This window comes from Enhydra lutris, unplaced genomic scaffold (assembly GCF_002288905.1).
Source record: "Enhydra lutris kenyoni isolate GAN:26980312 unplaced genomic scaffold, ASM228890v2 scaffoldscaffold21, whole genome shotgun sequence".
NCBI classification, from domain to species: Eukaryota; Metazoa; Chordata; class Mammalia; order Carnivora; family Mustelidae; genus Enhydra; species Enhydra lutris.
In genome coordinates this window covers 21,371,488-21,392,129 of record NW_019154105.1, presented here as the reverse complement: position 1 = coordinate 21,392,129, position 20,642 = coordinate 21,371,488, and positions in this window count along the sequence as shown.

Sequence of the window (20,642 nt, the reverse complement as noted above, 5' to 3'; positions counted from 1 at the left end):
TCCCTCTCTCACTCCCCCTCTGTGTGTTCCCTCTCTTGCTGTCAAATAAATAAAATCATTAAAAAAAGATAAATCAGACTAGAAGTTTATTATGATAAAAGAAAAGAAAAGAGTATACCAGGTTGGAAGAAAGCTTTAAGTGATAATAAAGGCATATTGTGATACTTTCTTGGTTTAGTTATTGTGACTTTAAAACATTTAATTTTACAAAATGTTATAATTTTATTGTTATAAGATGGAAAATCTTCATTACAATTAAAATGTAATTAGAGGGGAATGTGGTGGCTCAGTTGGTTAAGCATTGGGCTTTTGATTTTGGCTCAGGTCATGATCTCAGGGTTGTGAGATTAAGCCTCATGTTGGGCTCCCTGCTCAGCTAGGAGGCTGCTTGAGATTCTCCCTTTGCCCTACCTGCTACTTGTGCTCTCTCTCTCTCTTTCAAATAAATACATCCTTAAAAAATATATACATAATTAGAATTTTGATTTCTTATAATCAAAATATTAGGAGTGAGAAAAATGGCTTTATTCATATAGGTCATGTGATACAAGTTCAACTCTTTCTGTAGACATTGTGACACTGAACTTTTATGTAAGTGTTCAAAGGTCTGAGTGACTGTCCTAAAGGAAAAACAATTGCAAAAGCAAACAAACAAAAAACACACAGTTTCAACTTTTCAAACAATTTTGAAAAAATATAAAATAGATAACACATAAAACAGATTTTAGAAGAGAGATGTGATTCATAATATACACAACATAATACTATAAGATATTATAAGCCAAGTAGCCCTAACAGGTTTCTTATTGAACACTCTTCAACATTAATAAACTAGACATTCTTTTCAAGTGCACATGGAACATTCTCCAGGGTGGGAGTCATTTTAAGTCATAAAGTATATTTCAGCAACTTGGAAGTATTGAAATTGTACAAAGTATGTTCTTCTATCTCAACAGAATAAAATTAGAAATTAATAATAAAAAGAAATTTGGGGGGTCCACAATAATGTGGCAATTAACTTAAATAATCAATTGGCCCAAGAAGAAATCATGAAGAAAATTAGAAAATACTTTGAGGTGAATTAAAATGAAAGTACAACATAGCAAAACTATTGGGATACAGCAAAAACAATACTTAGCAGGATATTTTTATCTGTAAACACCTCTATTAAAGAAGAAAGATATCAAATTAATAATCTGTAATCCCCATGAGTATAGGACTATGTTTGAATGTCCTTTCACAGCAGTTGCTCCCAGAATTATTTTCTCCTCTGTCTTCAGACAGTAGTCGCAGTAGTTGCAGTTGACTGTTGTATGACTGATAGTTTACCATTAAAAAAGAATGGATTGGGGCACCTGCGTGGCTCAGTAAGTTAAGTGGCTTCCTTCTGCTCAGGTCATGATCCCAGGGTCCCGGGATAGAGTCCTGCCTTTGGCTCTCTGCTCAGTGGGGAGCCTGCTTCTCCCTCTCCCTCTGCCTGACGCTCTGCCTACTTGTGTTCTTTCCATCTCTAGGCCAAATAAAAAAAATTCTTAAAAAAAATAAAATAAAATAAAAAAGAATGTATGAGTTTTGCTCATTTTATAAAGCCTAAGCTAAGTTGACCACTAGGGATTGTCTCAACTTCTCTGACTGACAGTTTTGTTTTCCTTGTCAGGATTATGTGATGTGTTTTTGTGAAGAGTACTTTTGCTTTTAAATAAAACACACTTAAAGGTGAGAATGCATGATGAACATCAAAGTATCCCAGTGAGACTATAATGTGACATGCCTTGCTTTTTGTTTGCTTGCTTTTTAATAGACTTCACCTTTTAAGAGTTATGTCTTGCTCTTTCATAACATTTTAGTCCATGTAAGTATGGTGATTGCCTTGACTTTCCCCGAGAATAGTCAGTATTGAGCAAAACTTGCCATAATTTTTGTGGAGCTATTTTAATGCTCTTCTGCCTTCAAGAGTTTTGCACGCTAAGTAGTATTTAATAGTGTGCTTTTTCATTTTATAATTGAAATATAGCTGCATCTCACAAATGATGAAAATATGAGTAACCGTAAATCAATATTTTACATTATAAGTAAGGAGTTCTGTTTTTAATAAATGACCAATGTGTTGCAGATACCCATGCATGTGTCTTAAATTAAATTTTGTTTCCATGTGGAGAGGATTTTAGAAAGAGTGTGAGCTTTGACATCTTCTTGAAGGCTTATGTTCTCTTTTGACATAGATTTTTTAAAGGATTACTCTAAACAATTTCTAAATCAATAAGTAATTATCATGGTTCTTTCCAATCAAATAAATATTGACGTAGGCGAAGACATATGCTTTTTCTCTATTTCTGGGAAAGAATGCTGTGATTGCTGTATGCCATCATTTCATGTTAAATAAACTCAGATATTTGTTAAATGAAGTGATACAAAACATTTAAAAGAGACAGACACTGACTATATTGTTTTGTAAGGAGCTATACGAACCTATCCTGGCTTTTTTTCCACCTGGTCTTTGCATATCAGTTTGTAAGAGATATAGTCAGACAATATATTAGTGTTTTTATTTGAGGCTTTAATAGCAAAGCCTGACAGCATTATCTTTACTGTTTATTTCACTGTAAAATTGGTTTATAGTGATACAATTAGTAATGTTAAGCCTAGATATTATAAGAAGTAGTACTGATTGTTCCACAGTAAAGTTCACTTTATAGTGACATTAATGAACAGTATTTGTGCCATAATGTTTTATGGCATCAAGTAATTTCACTGTAGGAAAATAACACTTATCTTGAATACTCTAATCTCACAGCTAAAGTTTGCATTCAGGGTGTATTTTAATTCAACGTCACAGTGACTCACAGGCTTTTCTGACCCCCTAAAGTTGTGAGGATTTTTTTTTAAGCAAAGATATTGCTAGTTATGAACTTTGAAATATTTTGTATTATTAGAATTAGTTTTTTAAAGTTTCTTTTTTCACAATCTTTTGGAATATTTTATGTTCTGCTAATACTGCAAACAAACAAACAAACAAAAAACAAGATATGTTATATAAAAGCCTCAATGCAATGCTTTGATATTCATGCATTTCCAGCTTTAAAGCATATTTTATGTAAAACGCAAGTACCCTTCACAAAAACATATGATGATACTGACAAATAAGTCAAAATTGTCAGTAAAAGTTGAGAAACACAGTTTTTCCATTTTGCTTATGGATTTTTTTCTGTATAAATCACTTTGTGATGATTTCATAACTTGTATTTTATTTATCTATTTACTTATTTATAAATATGGTTCTCTTTTTTCAAAATTTTTCAATTTAATTTAATTTAATTTTTTCAGTGTTCCGAAATTCATTATTTGTGCCTCACACCCAGTGCTCCATGCAATACGTGCCCTCCTTAATACCCACCACCAGGCTCACCCAGCCCCCATCCCCTCCCCTCCAAAATCCTCAGTTTGTTTCTCAGAGTCTACAGTCTCTCATGGTTTGTTTCCCCCTCCGATTCCCCCAACTCACTTCACCTCTCCATCTCCCAATGTCCTCCATGTTATTCCTTATGCTCCACAAGTAAGTAAAACCATATGGTAATTAATTCTCTCTGCTTGACTTATTTCACTCAGCATAATCTCCTCCAGTCCAGTCCATGTTGATACAAAAGTTGGGTATTCATCCTTTCTGATGGAGGCATAATACTCCATTGTATATATGGACCAAATCTTCTTTATCAATTCATCTGACTTTGGAAAACAGTGTACAGATTCCTTAAGAAATTTTTTTTCAATTTTAAGTAAACCCACAACACATATAGGGCTTGAACTCACAACCCGAGGTCAAAAGTTGCATGCTCTACCAACTGAACCAGACAGGAGCCCCATAGCTTGTATTTTAAATTAATATATTTAAAATATAAGTTTAATTTTAACACATAATATATCTGTACCATAACACATAATATAATAATATACCCAAAGATATATAATGACATTGTTATAAATTGATTTATAGTTACCATACCATAATGTTGACTAAGTGACAAATGAGTTGAATTACTCTTTGTCTGTTATATTTATCAGGATAAGTTAGAATATAGCTTGTTATATAACAGTTCAAAACTCTCAGCTATAGCACACTGAAGACTGCTTCTCACTCATGAAATTCTAGGCAAACTCCTAGATACTTATCTTCCATGTAACAATGATGGAACCTAGGAAAGCTTTCATTATCCTATCACTGAATCAAGTTCCATTCAGTGTGACAGATTATAGAATTCCAGAAGGCATTCAACTGACAATTAAATACTTTGTCTAAGAGACAATAAACATGACCTCTGATCACAACCCACTGGCCAACACTAGTTACACTGCAACTTTCAACTGCATGAAATTGGGAAATAGTTTTCATGTACCCCAAACATGTAGAAAAATGATGTTATAGTTATAAATATCAAAAATCATGGCTAGATGTAACAATTAGAATCAGAGTCAGATATTATAGCTTGAAATACTAGAAATTGTTATTGCCCATCAAAGCATTGGTCTGTGATTAGTTATATTGAATATATATATTCCTTATCATTACTTGTTCTTAAATAAAAACCTATAAACTATTGAATAATTTCCCTTGAAAAGTGGACACTTTCAAATATTTTTCAATTCTTTCTAGACATAAAGATATTATATATAGTGCATGATCCATTAGGGAATGGAACATTCTTGTAATCAACTTACTATAAAAGGGCTCAGGATATTCATAAAGATATCACATACCTGGTGTCATGTGGCTTGTTACATTAAATTATATTAAACTGATTTTTAACCTATCAAAAGAAATTATACATCTTAAATTTTGTTATTGGTTAATATCTCTCAGTATTTTACTTGGAAACAATGATTACAATTTGAATCATATATTAGTTACACTAATTTATTTGTGTTGCTGATTCAACTCTTTATCATTACTTTCTTTTGGTAAATGATATTGCTCATAAGCTCGTTTGTTCCAAATACATAATTTATTTAGTTTATTTTGATGTAGTTGAGGGATGAGTATATTGAAAGCTCAAAGAGACTTTAGTCTGAAGCTAAGTGGATAGAGTAATATCTAAGCATTGGACAGGATTGCATAAGCACCAGAAGAACTCTTTCTTATATGGAATCAAAGAAAATTTATGACCAAAATACATAGTATTTTGCTGGGTGATATACCTGGGCAAAAAAATAACCAGGAGAGATTTATATATGCCCTTCCAGAGTAAATGATCTGACATAGATCAGAAAATAATTGTGGGCAGGACACAAAGAACAGAATTTCTCTGATGCTCATAACAAGCCTCAGAAACATTTACCTCTATTTTGTAAGCTGTACAGCTAGGTTAAAACTGATGCGAGAATAAATAACCTGTTTTCAACTTTCTTTGTTTTATGCCTGGTCTTTGGAGATTGTGTCTCAATTCTGTGGGAAAGTTACAAGAAATGAAAAAGTTTAAATTTAGAATTTTTTCTTTCTCAATAATTAAAGCAATGACTAGTATGCCTTTTCATTTATCCCTTCTGATTTTTCTGACCCAAGAAGCAATTTGTTCAAGTTGTACAAAATGTTCCACTTGTTCATTAAGATTCCTGTGTGATCCTAAATGGTTTTCTTACTGAGTTTTTCTTATGATAATCTTCATTTTTCAAAAGTTAATTTTTGATATTACTCTCTCTGGTTCTGTTAGCTTAAATTTCTGCAGTGAATAGAGCTGTCCTGAGGAGTAAAATGTATTCATGAGTATGAAATGGTTTGCTGATGTTAATGCTAAATCATCTAAGTTACTTAGTGGGTTAAAAGGTATTAAGAATTCTGGAGTATTTTTTTTTAATGTTTTTGTTCAAATTTTATAGAGCTAAAAGCCAATTTCCCATAATAATTTTAATATAATTTAATGCATAGGAACTCACTCATTCCATTTCATATTTGTGTTACTCTTTAAGTGATAAATATTAATTAATTGAAATGTTATCTTCCTGATTTTTTTTTACTTTTTCCTTTGAAAATTACTCATTTTTCCTTTTAAATTTTGTTTTTAATAAAAACTATATATATTTAAGGATATAACATGTTGATTTGATATACATATGCATAGTGAAATGAAAACTGCAGTCAAGCTAATTAACATATCATCTCCCCACATTTAGTCATTTTTTCTGTGTGATGAGAGTACCTGAATATGCTCTGTAGTAAATTTCTAGTATTCAGTGCAGTATTATTAACTATAGTCATCATGCTACATTAGATCTCGACAGGTATTTATTTTATATAACTGCAATTTTATACCTTTGACCAAGCACCATTTCCTATTTCTCCCCACCCCTGGTAACCACCGTACTACTCTTTGCTTCTACATATTTGGCTTCTTTAGATTCTCACAAATAAGGGAGATCATGTAGTTTTTTGCTATGTTTGGCTTACATCACTTAGTATAATGTCCTCCAGATTCATGCATGTTGTAGATGGTAGGATCTCTTTCTTTTTTTAAGGCTGAATAATATCCTATTATATATATAAACCAAAATTTCATTATCCATTCATCTGTTGACAGTCACTGAATTGTTCCTTTATCTTGGCTGTTGTGAATAATGTTGCAATAAATATGGGAGCATAGCTATTTCTTTGAGGACCTGATTTCATTTCATTTTGGTATACACCAGGAAAGAGATTGCTGGATTATATGGTAGATATATTTTTAGGTTTTTCAAAGGAACTTCTATACTGTTTTCCTAATGGCTATACTAATTTACATTCCCACCAATGGTACACAGGGTTCCCTTTCTCTACCTCCTGGATAATTCTTATTTTTTGTCTTTTTTTTAATAATATTCATCCTGACCATTGTGAGGTGATATCACATTATGCTTTTGATTTACATTTTCCTAAGTAATTATATTGAACACCATTTTATATATCATTTGACCATTTGTATGTCTTCTTTGGAAAAAAGTCTATTCAGACCTTTACTCACTTTTAATTGGGTTGTTTGTTTGCTTTTGAGTTGTATGCATTCCTTTTATATTTTGGATACTAACCCCTTGTCAGATACATGTTTCACACACACATATATATATTTTTCTTTTTCTGTAGGTTGCTTTTTCATTTTTTATTTTTAAGATTTTATTTACTTATTTGAGATCAAGAAGAGAAAAGAGGGAGAGGGACATGTAGGCCCTGTGTGGAGTGCAGAGTCCAAGGTGGGGCTTGATCCCACAACCCTAAGATCATGACCTGAGTCAAAATCAAGTGTCAGGTGCTTAGCTGACTGAGCCACCCAGGCACTACAGTTGCCTTTTCATTTTGTGGATTTGTCTCCTTTCTTGTGTAGAATCTTGTTAGTTTGATAATCTCACTCATTTATTTGCGCTTTTGTTACTTGTACTTTTGGTGTGATATACAAAAAACCATTGCCAAGACTGATGTCAAGGAGTTTTTTGCCTGTGTTTTCTTCTGGGAATTTTATAGTTGCAAGTCTTACATTTAATTTACTTTCACTTGACAGAGGGAGTTCTATAGTTGCAAGTCTTAAATTTAATTCACTTTTTCACTTGAAAGAGGGAGTTTTATAGTTACAAGTCTTACATTTAATTCACTTTCAGTTGATATTTGTGTGTCATGTAAGATATTGGTCCAGTTTCTTTCTTTTTATTTAATTAAGTTATTTATTTATTTGTCTATTTATTTATTTTTTAGGCAGGCTCCACACACAGCATGGAACTTAATGCAGGCCTAGAACTCATGACCCTGAGATCATGACTTGAGGTGAGATCAAGAGTTGAATGTTTAACAGACTGAGCCATCCAGGCACCCTGATCCAATTACATTCTTAATTCCCTTTTTCTCTTCCTTTAAGTTTCTAGATGATGCTAGAGAGAAATTCTGCTCTCTATGGCTGCTCAGTTATTTTCTGGTCTCTGTCGTATCATTTATAGGAAGAATAGAATATAAATTCTCCATTTTTTTGGTGAGTTTTCATCTATTAGATGACTTATGTATGAAGCTGAGATGCTTATAAATATGCAGGATATTTATTGGTTCTGTATAGGCTACAAATAAAACTGATGTTCTAATGAATATATATAGCTAGAAGCCTGGGTTCCATACAATTGTGTCAATAACTAGCTATAAGTGTTGGATATTGCACATACCCTCAATAGAATTCATCATCATTATTGGATGATAATTTTCAAGAGTTCTTATATTTAATATAAGAGTTCCATTATTTAATTCAGTTTCCAGGGAATGGGCATTTGTCATTAAGACATCTCTAAAAATTAAAATTCATCTCTCAAAATTCATTACACTAGATTAGAAGAATGTTATAAGGATGAGTCAGCATAGTTATCAGCTACATGCTACTGAAATAAGTAATCATAGAGTGAATTTATAATATCCACCTTAGATGACACTAGAGAGAAATATTAATATATTCTTAAAGAAAGAATAAAACAGAATATAAAACAAAGCTTAAGTATAATTCTCGCTTTTTAAAAATATATCACTTTTTTTTCTTATGTTGTTGACTTATCATTTATTATTAATTCCTTATGACTAATACTTTTAATATGTATATACTTTGAAAATTGTAAAGACTATGTAGCTGTGCCTAGTAAGTGTTATACTTGGTCATAAAGCAACCTTAAACTGATTGGAAAGAATTTAAATCTGCATATGAACTCTCATCAGAGTAGAATGATGGAAGTTGGTTGTACTAGAAGCTTTTTCTTTTGCCTGGGAATGACTCAAATGTCATATTCAGGCAAAGACATATAACTCTCTTGATTCTCAATACACTTATTAGATTATTATAATTATATATTTAACTATTTTGCACATATTTTATTATGATATATAATTATATACTATCATAATATAGTATATATATTATATAATATATAATGATAATATATTACAAAATAATAATATATACACACACACACATACATAGACTATAATAATGTAATATAATACACATACACATATATATATAGGCTTTTAAAAGCAGTCAGGGGGTGCCTGGGTAGCAGTCAGTTTAGTGTTCAACTCTTGAGTTCTGGCAGAGCTCTGATGTCAGGGTGATGAGATCAAGCCCCACATGGAGCCCCGTGTGAGCTCCGAGCTCAGCATGGACTCAGTTGAATTTCTCTCTTCCTCTTCCCCTACCTCTCCCCCGTGCGCTCTCTCTCTCTCATTGAAATAAACAAATATCAAAAAAAAATTTTTTTCAAAGCAGTCAGTAGTGGAACAATTCAGCAATTTTCTTCATTTAAATTCACTTCCTTGTGGTGATAAGATCACTAAATTGATGGATACAAGCGAGGCTGTAAACGTTTCACAGATGTTATGTATGCATTTTTATGGGGAAGTTTGAAAAATCCATCATTAGTTTCCCCACTGAGGATGTGCTTACTTGTGAGAAAGCTACAAAGATTCTACAGTGCATGTTCATAAACTAAGTGCTTTCCTCTTTTGACGTTCCACAACAAACAGATTTCTCTGCTGGTTAAGGCTGAGGTATAAACTTCACCCATAATGCTCATTTATTTAAAAAACTTACCATTAGAAAGATAAATTCTTTCACTGCAAAATAAATTGGCATCAACTAAAGACTGGCTCCAAATCTCTCTTTCTGGCATTTTACTCTGGAAATACCTGTTTGACCATCTCTGCTCCCAGGGACCCCATGAAGGAAGCAACATTTTCACCCTGCACTTTCAGCTTCAGCCCAAAGCATAGCTTTTATGTTTATATTGTTTTGAATTTTTCATTTTGCATATGCCAGCCATCATTTATTTTTATTACTTCTTTTGTGATTATTAGATTTTTATTAGATATGATTATTTTGTTTTTGAATCAAGATATTTTGCAAATTTAAACTTCAGACAAATCATTGTAGGGACCCCTGGATAGCTCAGTCAGTTGCCTTTGGCTCAGGTCATGATCCCAGGGTCCTGGGATTGAGCCCGGCATTGGGGTTCCTGCTCAGAGGGAAGCCTGATTCTCCCTCTTCCTCTCCTTGCCACTCCCCCTGCTTGTGCTCTCTCTCTCTCCCTGACAAATAAATAAATTTAAAAAAATAATTAAAAAATCATTGTAGTTTTATCTTTACACCTTTTTTTTTTCTCTACGATTTCATTTTTAAATAATCTCCACATTCAACGTGGGGCTCAAACTTACAACGGAGAGCATCAGTAGATGCTCTACTGCATGAGCCAGACAGGCACCCCCTTTAAATCTTAATTTGGTTAATGATACAATATGAAGGTTCTTAACATTTGCTTTGACATTTTACATCATTATTATTCTCTTATAATGTTGAATTTTTAGACTGTTTTATTACTATTACTTTTAATACACTTTAAAATTTTTTTCAAGTTTTTATTTAAATTCCAACTAGTGGGGTGCCTGGGTGGCTTAGTTGGTTAAAGCCTCTGCCTTCGGCTCGGGTCATGATCCCAGGGTCCTGGGATCAAGCCCCACATCGGGCTCTCTGCTCAGCAGGGAGCCTGCTTCCTCCTGTCTCTCTGCCTGCCTCTCTGCCTACTTGTGATCGCTCTCTGTCAAATAAGTAAATAAAAAAAAATAAAATAAAAAAATAAATTCCAACTAGTTAACATACAGTGTAACATTATTTTCAGAAACAGAATTTAGTGATTATCACTTACATACAATACCCAGTGCTCATCTCAACAACTGCCTTCCTTAATACCCATCACTAATTTTCAGGACAATTTTTGATTTACAGAAAATTTATAAAAACAGTACAGGAAGTTTCTAGGTCTTCTCCATAGTTTCTCCTATGAACATTTTCTATCAGTATGGTGTATTTGTTACAAGTAATGAACCAGTAAGGACATATGTTATTAACTAAAGTCTGTATTTCATTTATTTTTTCCTTACTTTTTCCTTGATTTCCTTTTTGCGTTCTAGGATCCCATTCCAGGTAACATAATATGTTTAATTATTATATCTCTATAGGGTTCTCTTGGCTATAGCAGTTTCTCAGACTTTCCTTTTTTGTTTGTTTTTGTTTTTTGAGTTTTGTTTTGTATTGTTTTTTGAATGGCCTTGACAGTTTTGAGGAGTTCTTGTCAGGTATTTTATAGAATGTCCCTTCACTTGCACTTATCTGATGTTTTTCTCATGATTTGTTTGGTGTTGCCAGTTTGGGGGAGGAAGACCACAGAGTATAGTTCCTCAAAACTTCTCAGAAGGCAAATTCTCCCAATTTGAAATAAAATAACTTTTTAAAATAATGGCACACAATAGACATATACATATACTTGTTAGCCAATATTAATATGACTGAGCCTTTAACTTAAAAAGAAGAATGAAGACATGTGAGATTATGAAAATAATGCAAATGATCCAACTATGGAGTGAAGAGACTTACGCTGTAGAGCCAACCACACAACAAGTGACCTTCACTTCTGAGAGTATGGGAAAGCTAAACTGGTTCTATTAAGAGAAAAAAAAAAAAAAAGTAACTGGAAAGCCAAAGCAAAAACATTAAAAGGTAGTTCTCATAAAATTGAAATCTGGCCATCCAAATGCATGAAAATTGGAGAATCCCAAGAAGTATACACACATGTGTCCTTATTACTGCTCTGAGGAGCAGATCATAAAATGCAACTAGTTAAAATTCTGCTATAGGCATTCTGTGTGTGAATTCTAAGGAGAAGAGGGAAGATGTTGAGGAAGAAAAGTTTTGAAGATTAGCATTTCCCTTAGTGAAAATTATTATGTTACTGTATCTGCCTTTATATTCTTACAATATTTCCATTTGTTTGTTTTCTGTGGAGAAATTTAATAGCTTATTTTGCATCCTTAGCAGCATCTAATTTTATACTGAGGAATTCACAAGATTAAGGAAAGATACTAATGCTTGTATAATTAAAGAAAACAGTGTGCAACTTTAGTAAGATGAAAATGGTTATAGTCTCATTTTATCATGAAGCATTCTTTATTAACTGACATCTCTACACTACTGTACTGGGGAAGAAATCTGATTTTCATGATAATGGTTCTAGTGTTCTATAAACTTTGGGTATATAGTAGGTTTCCTCTTTTTGAAGTTTTGTTTTCCATACTTGCAGTTACTTACAGCCAACTGTGATTCAGAAGCAGAGGATCCTCCTGATGTATTGTCAGAAGGTCAACAGTAGCCCAACACTACATTACAATGCTTATTAAATCATTCACTTCACTTCATTTCATCCCATAGGCATTTAATCATCTTATATCATCACAAGAAGGGTGAATAACACATGGTAATATATTTTGAAAGAGAGAAAGAGACCGCATTCATATAACTTTTATTATAGTATATTATAGTATATTGTTATAATTACTCTATTTTATTATTAATGATTGTTAATCTCTTACTGTGCCTAATTTATAAATTAAACTTTATGTTAGGTATGCATGTATAGGGAAAAAGAAAAACAGTATATATAGGGTTGGGTACTATCCATAGCTTCAGGTATCTATTGGGGTCTTAGAATGTATCCCCCATCAATAAGAGTCACTACATTTTATTAAAAGTACACTTTGAAAGCTTGCAGTTACTTACAGAAAAAGAAGATTTATTCAAAGATAAAGCAAATAGACATAAACAGCATTTCTTTAGTTTAGATATCATCATTGGTATTTTTCTAGATTAGATATCAGCATTTTGAAACAATGGAATGACTTCCCAAGAGACATATGTGGATTAGTGAGATGGAGAGGTCATATTTCCAAACAAATTATAATAATATACTGGAAATAATGTCCAGCTTGCATAAAAAATTCCCCATATGAATTATCACATTAAGTGCTCTTTATATTTATATTATTAAATATCTTTTATCATCTTTTAACTTGTAAATATTCAAATATAAAAATATGATAATTTCATGTGTGAAATACTTGATTTACTAGAATAACTGTTTCTTCAATCTGATAATAAATTATAGAATCTGGGATTGATCATCATGGATAGCACAAAAAATCATAATAAAATTTTGGTATGTGACAATGTGCTATACATGCCCTGCATATCAATCCTAAGAATATCTTGACTGACTTATGGAGAGCTGCTCCCTGTGTTCCCTTCAGGGTTTATTAATACATCATAGAGCTAATTCCACAAATTCTCAGAAGTGAAGTAAAGCCTTTTCTCTACTTCTCACAGGCTCTACAATTCACTTCTGAAGGGAGTTTGAAAACTACGTAAATAATATAGAAGCTTTTAATACTAGTAGACCAATGCAGTAATAAATAGAACTTAGAAGGTCTTTTTATACTGCTCATCCTAATCCTTAATCTTCACATATATTGCTTAGAATTTCACATGACTTATCATAGTACACTTTAAGTTCTTACAGTGGAGATTTGTTGCAATAAAAAAACCTAGTATCTATTCAATTTCTCTGCAAATGGTACTTGATTTCCTCCTTGAGATCATCATTTCCTTTTTTATTGATGTATAATTAACATATAGTATTATATTAGTTTCAGGTGTCTAATATAATGATTCAACAGTTCTATACATTTCTCAGTGCTGATCGTGATAAGTGTACTCTTAATCCCTTTTATCTATCTCACCTATCCCCTACCCATATCTTCTCTGCAAACCACCATTCCATTCCCTGAATTTAAGAGTCAGTCTTTTTTCTGCATTTGTTCATTTGTTTTGTTTCTAAAATTTTATACATCAGTGAGATCATATGGTGTTTGTCTCTGTTTAACTTATTTTGCTTAGTGTTATACCCTAAACATTCAACAGTGTTGTTGCAAATGACAAGATCTTATTCTTTTTAAATCTTATTAAATATTAGTGAAGTATATACATCTTCTATATCCATTCATCTATGGATGGACACTTGGGTTGCTTTCATATCTTGGCTATTATAAATAATGCTTCAATAAACCTAGGGTGCATATATCTTTTTGAATTAGTGTTTGCATATTCTTTGGGTAAATACCCAGTAGTGGAATTACTGAATCATATGGTACTTCTATTTTTAAATTTTTGAAGAATCTTCATACTGTTTTCCATAGTAGATGCGCCAATTTGTATTTCTCCCTAGAGTGCCTAGAGTTCTTTTTTTCTTCACTTCCTCACCAACACTTGTTACTTATTTTCTTTTTTCTTCTAGACATTCTGAAATTGTGGTTTTGATTTCTATTTCCCTGATGATTACTGATGTTGAGCATCTTTTCATGTGTCTGTTGGCCATCTGGATGTCCTCTTTGGGAAAATATCTATTCAGGTCCTCTGCTCATTTTAATAAGATTATTTTGTTTGTTTGCTTGTTTTTGAGTTTGGTCTTTTTTTTTTTTATTAACATATAATGTATTATTGTTTCACGGGTATAGGTCTGTGAATCATCAGTCTTACACAATTCACAGCACTCACCATAGCACATACCTTCCCCAATGTCCACCACCCAGCCTCCCTGTCCCTCCGACCCCCCTCCCTTCCAGCAACCTGCAGTTTGTTTCCTGAGATTAAGAGTCTCTTATGGTTTGTCTCCCTTTCTGGTTCCATCTTGTTTCATTTTTCCCTCCCTTCCCCCCACAACCCCCTGTCCTGCCTCTCACAGTCCTTATGTCAGAGAGATCCTGTGATAATTGTCTTTCTCTGCTTGACTTATTTCACTTAGTGTAATACCCTCTAGTTCCATCCATGTCATAGCAAATGGCAAGATTTTGTGGATTTTTTGATGGCTGCATAGTATTCCATTGTATATCTATACCACCTTTCTTTATCCATTCATCTGTTGATGGACATCTAGGCTCTTTCTGTAGTTTGGCTATTGTGGACAATGCTGCTATAAACATTTGGGGGCACGTGCCCCTTTGGATAACTACATTTGTATCTTTAGGATAAATATATTTTGGGGTTTTTTGGTATCGAGTTGTATAAGATCTTTCTGTATGAAAACTAACCTCTTCTTGAATATATAATTTGCCAATATGTTCTCCCATTCAGTAGTTTACCTTTTAGTTTCATCAACAGTTTTGTTCACTGTACAAAAGCTTTTTATTTTGGTGTAAATCCAATAGTTTATTTTTGCTTTTGTTTCCCTTGCCAGAGGAGACATATCTAGAAAAATGTTTTTATGGCTGATGTCAAAGAAATTACTACCTATGTTTTCTTCTAGGGGTTTTATGGTTTCAGGTCTCACATTTAGATCTTTATTCATTTTGAGTTTACTTTTGTGTATGAGGTAAGAAAGTATTCCAGTTTTGCTCTTCTGTATATAGCTGTTTAGTTTTTCCAGCACCATTTTTTGAAGAGACTGCCTTTTCCCCATTATATATTCTTGCCTTCTTTGTTGGGGATTAAGTGACCACTTAAGTGTGGGCTTCTTTCTGGGCTCTCTATTCTATACCAATGATCTATATGTCTATTCTATGCTGGTGTTTTGATTACTACAATTTTGCAATATATCTTGAAATCTGGAATATGATACCTGCAGCTTTGTTCTTCTTTCTCAAGACTCTTTGGCTATTTGGGGTCTTTTGTGCAAGACCATGATTTCTTCAATTAGTTCATTCATGTGATTCATTAAGTATTAACACCTTCCCTCCACAAACACACATATGTTCATGTTTGGGTACATGACATAACTCTCTATCATTAAGATTTTTGTTTTCATTTCAAATGTTGTGGCAATTGGGTCAAATAGGACCAATGTCCAAGGTTGTCAGGATGAATATATGTGGAGAATCATGTGTCAACAATGAGAAAAAGATGTTCTCATTCTCTAATAATGAGTTTGCTAACTGTAAAGATAATATAAGTCCACAGTTGCCAGAAGTCCTCAAATGTCTGATAATCAAACCAACACAGATCAAAGTAGCAACCAAGAAAATTATTTCTGATGATACTGAACTTCTGGATCTCAAGCAACGTCTGAGGCAGCCATCTCTTTTAACTGTGCTTCTATATCTTCAACCAGAGGGATCCCAATACTAGGTAGTGAAAGGTGAAGATGTCATTGACAACTTTCTATATGTGGACTTGTCTAAATTAGGTAGGTAGAAGACAGTGTAAGTCCAGAGATTCCAAATTGTGAGAATGACAGTATATTTTACATGGGAGCAAACTGGCAGAGTAACCTTTTGTACCTGTTGTATCCAGGACCTCATATTCTTAAGGTATTTATCAAGTAAATATTAGATTGCTGAAGTTTCTTTGCCAATTGTCTTTAAGTGACCTTCAGCAGAATACAGAAAAACTTTGAGCCTGGCACATGTGAAAGCAGAAGGAAAACAAACAGCTTTACAAATGTTCCACTGGCAATCTCAGTGTAATTCATTGGAATAGAGTCTTCTAATGAATTTTACAGCATTTCAGTCTAAAAATGGATGGAAAGGGGAGTCTGAATGGCTCAGTCAGAAGAACATAAGACTCTTGGTCTCAGGGTTGTGAGTCTGAGTTCACAATGGAAGAAGAGATTACTTAGAAATATATAAAAATTAAAATATAAAAATGGATGGAGAAAAAATAAATGTGTTAAGAAAAAATATGTGATAAAATGAAAGCTGGGCGAAATCCGGCCATACCATAAATATTTTTTCACTCTCCTTCTAGAGAGACAGTTACTTTCTGACAGAAAGTAACTCTTAAGTTCCTTAAAGTGGCCATACCCCTGAGAAAGATTTCCATTCCTAGGTTATTGCTTCTCATTATCCTGAGGTAGGGGCCAAAAAAGAGTACATTACATCTGGCTGCCAAAAGTCCACTGTCAGCCTTTGGGTTTGAGTTATGTAGTCATGCATGTGGGACCATACATTGGATCTTTCTCATCTGTGTTCTGACTGCAGTCCTGCCTCAATTGTATGACTGCCCAAAGAAGCAAAGATGGTGAAAGGCCATGTTGATTCTACAAGTCTTCTACTGTTGACACCCAGAAAAATTACTCCAATCCTTCAATAGACTCTACACTCATTCAAGTCATATCTGTTTCCTCAGAGGACTTTTAAGAACATAGCTTTCCAAAGCCAATGAACCTTTTGCTTGATGTTTGCTTGATGTTTGCTTTTGATTCATGCAGTGATGGTGAAATATCCTGGGAGGATCTCCATGTCCACTGTGAGTAAGTGGACATGCTGAGGAAACAGGACTGTTCTTTTTACATTTTCCAACAATCTCCTCACTTATTTTCCTAAGTGGTGATAGGATTATGATTCTACCAATATTGAGAAATTATATCATCTCTATATAATGCAGTGATTACAGACTAAGGATTTCAAGAGAAAAAATGGTTAGAAGATGTGCTATTCTACATTTGTGATTTAAAAAAATCCAAATAGTAGATATAAATAAACAGAAAATAATCATACATATTTTCCTGCATACTCTGGGTAAGATTTGAATTTGTGCTTATCATCAACAAAGAACAGTAACAACCCTTGAGAGACTCAGTGGAAGGCAGAACTCATAGGTGGCACTCTGATTGGTGCAGCATGCAAATAATTACATAACAAGCATTAAATGGTACTCCTTAGGGAACAGGGACAAGATCTATATAGTTTCAATGCAAATAAGTACCAAAGAGCCACAACATTATTAATAGTAATTGTATTGTTTCTTTTTCATTATGGAGGGCTACATGAAGTTAGCCAGGAACCTGTGGTAATTTTTATTCTCCAATAAATATCCAGAAGAGAAGATATCTCAACATGGTAAAGAATCTTCACCTTCATTGATCAGACAACAGTTGAATACATAAGAATGTCTGCCCCTCCAATTATTCTAAATTTTCACTGGTTAATCACTCTACTCTACATAAGCCCATGGATGTAGAAAGACATTTTTGGAAAAAAAAATTTTCCTGACCTCTTACATTCTATGGTTGGCCACACAGAGAGAAACAGAGCAAGAGAGCATGGGAATAAGGGAGGGGGAAAGAGAGAGAAAGGAAGAAAGAAAAAGGGGGAGTAGGGAGAACAAGAAGTGTGAAACACAATGAATTAGTTTATTTCATAATTTATAATTAATAACATATTTGTGTGCTAGGGTAAAGAGACTGATGTTATAGAGCTGTTATGAATTCTAAGTACCCTTTAAGATATACCCCCCTGAAACCCTTAGATGAACTGAAGATTATTTCTTCCTTTGAGGCCTGATTTTATTTCTTACTGTGGGTTACTGAAAAACCTAACTGTATTGTCAAAAATTATTTCTAAATAGTTATAAAATGTCTTATTGCATGAGAATGTCTCCCTTCTCCAAATCCAAAATAATTTAAAAAACATAATGGTGATTAGTAAATTACAAGGGACTCCCCTTCTGACCCACACAATTTCTAGTACTTTCCTCTGTGGTGTAGTGGTTTTTTGGAGTTAGCCTTGATCATAGAATGGAGACATTGTAACTCTGGCTTAAATATAAATTTCTTACTTCTCAGAGAAATGCAATCTAGATGGATGGTTTCCAATTGGCTGATATGAAAGTGATATATGATATGAATATATGATATTATTGATTTGATACTTCCTTTGACAGGGTACTTATTCTTAACATGGCAAACAAGAGTGGTAATATTTTGGCTCTATTTCAAAACTGGCAAGAGATCATGAGTGTTCATTCTACCACTCATCTCTCTTTAAACTCCTGCTGAGCTAAATGGGAGTTTTGTACTTTAGCAAGCAGTGAATTAGGTTTCCAGTGATGTGAAGAGAAGAGGGCAGACAGTTCCAGATGGCTAGTGCCATAGAAACTAAGGGTCAATGTGTGCAGAGGAAGGAGTGGGCACAATATACAATCTCAATTATTAAAAGTCAGTAGACAGGAAAACAACCAAAATGGTAACAGATAAATGAAATGACTCTGTTGGCATGAACATGTACTATAAACGTTTTCAAAGCTCCCAAGGGCAAATGCATTATTAGTAGATTTGTATCTATTAGGAGCATGCCATGGCATTAAGCTATTATGGGTTTATCTTTACTCTATTTTTTTTCATCTTCTATTTTTAAAAAGTTGAAGCAGCAGAGCTTCATAGTTAACACACCTTTCATTATTTGAAAATAATGGTTCTATAAGAACATTGGTTTTCCATTCACTTGAATATAATTACTTACCTTTCTGTTTTTTTCCTAATTATACTATACTGCATTAATATAGTTAGAATAGAGCCAATACATTTTTCTTTCCAGAGAAACTGAAATTATCATACATTGCTTGCAGCCTTTTTTTCCCCTTTGAATGCTTATAGTGCAGTGGTATCAGCTTTGTTTCCTGCATTCTATTGTTAATGTCTCATGCAGGATTCATGGCTGATTATCTCAATTTAGTGTTTTTAATTTAATACAAACATTAGCAAAAGAACCAATTCACCAAACCTAATGACTGGTCATAATGCAATACAATAAAATGTTACTTTTTAGACCATTTTTAATACCGAATTCATCTCAAACATATTTCAAAGCTAAATGACATCATTGTAGAGTTAAGTATCATCTCATTATATCATTTACTAATAAATAAGAGCTGAAAGAGAAATTAACATATCTGCAAACCAGTCAAAAGAAAGTTTATGGGAGATGTACTTCAGGGGGTGGGGAGAGACTCCAGAGGAAGCAAAAAGAATACAATCCTTGAGAAGTCTGGGAGCCATGGCTGGGAGCTTTATGAGAAAGGTTTTAGTGTGTGTTATTTGCTTCATGCACTCTGAATTGCTTTGTGAACTTGGGTAAGATACTTAATTATCTGTAACCTAGGTTTGCCTAGCCGTTAAATTAGGACAGAGCAAAGGTTTAGGAAAGATGACTGCCTCTATTAAAAGGAAGTGAATTGCTATGTTTTGGGAAGAATGGTTTTTACCTTTTCCTGGGCACTAAGTCTCAAGTAGGAATAATTATAGTCAAAACTTTTAAAAAAAAGATTAATGTCCATAAAAAGGAACAGCATAATCCTTCATCTGCAAAACTAAACAAAATACAAAACCTGAGTTCTAGATCTCATTGCTATATTCCTGGACATGAAGCAAGCTTTTAAAAAAATTAATTTCATTGATCATTAAACACTAGAATAATTTACTTCTCCTTATGTTAATATTAGAAATCTTTGTGAATTTTAGAAATTCAGAATGTCGTTCTACTGCTCATTAAATTATTTGAATGCAATTGGCACTTGTGCCCAGGCCAAGGCAATTCACGATATTTAAAAAAAAAAAAAAAAGGTGAATGACAATGTTGGGAAGATTTAATTTTTTTTAAATATAGTTTATGTGTTAGAATAATTAACAAAAGACACTGCTTATATTTTTCAAGCTGTCGTAATGGGGGAAATCACCGTGCCCAGTGCAAAAATAAATTAACTCCAAAGACTTCTTTCCTAGCCATCCTCCATCTCCACCATCTTCGGTGAACTCACCTGTCTCTAATCACAATTAAACTCTACTTTCTCACCTGTGAAATTAAAAGAATGGTCTGAATACGAGTCACAGATTCAAATACCCGCAGGGATCCAACAGGTAATTTAAGTTAATTAAATGTATCAGGTAACTATTTCAGCAAACTGAAGAGTGACTATCCCTTCTAAAAATAATTTTCTGTAATTATGTCCATGCAGGAATTTGGGCCAGTACAGCAAGTTTTCCATTTTTTTCACATGTGTCTAGTAACT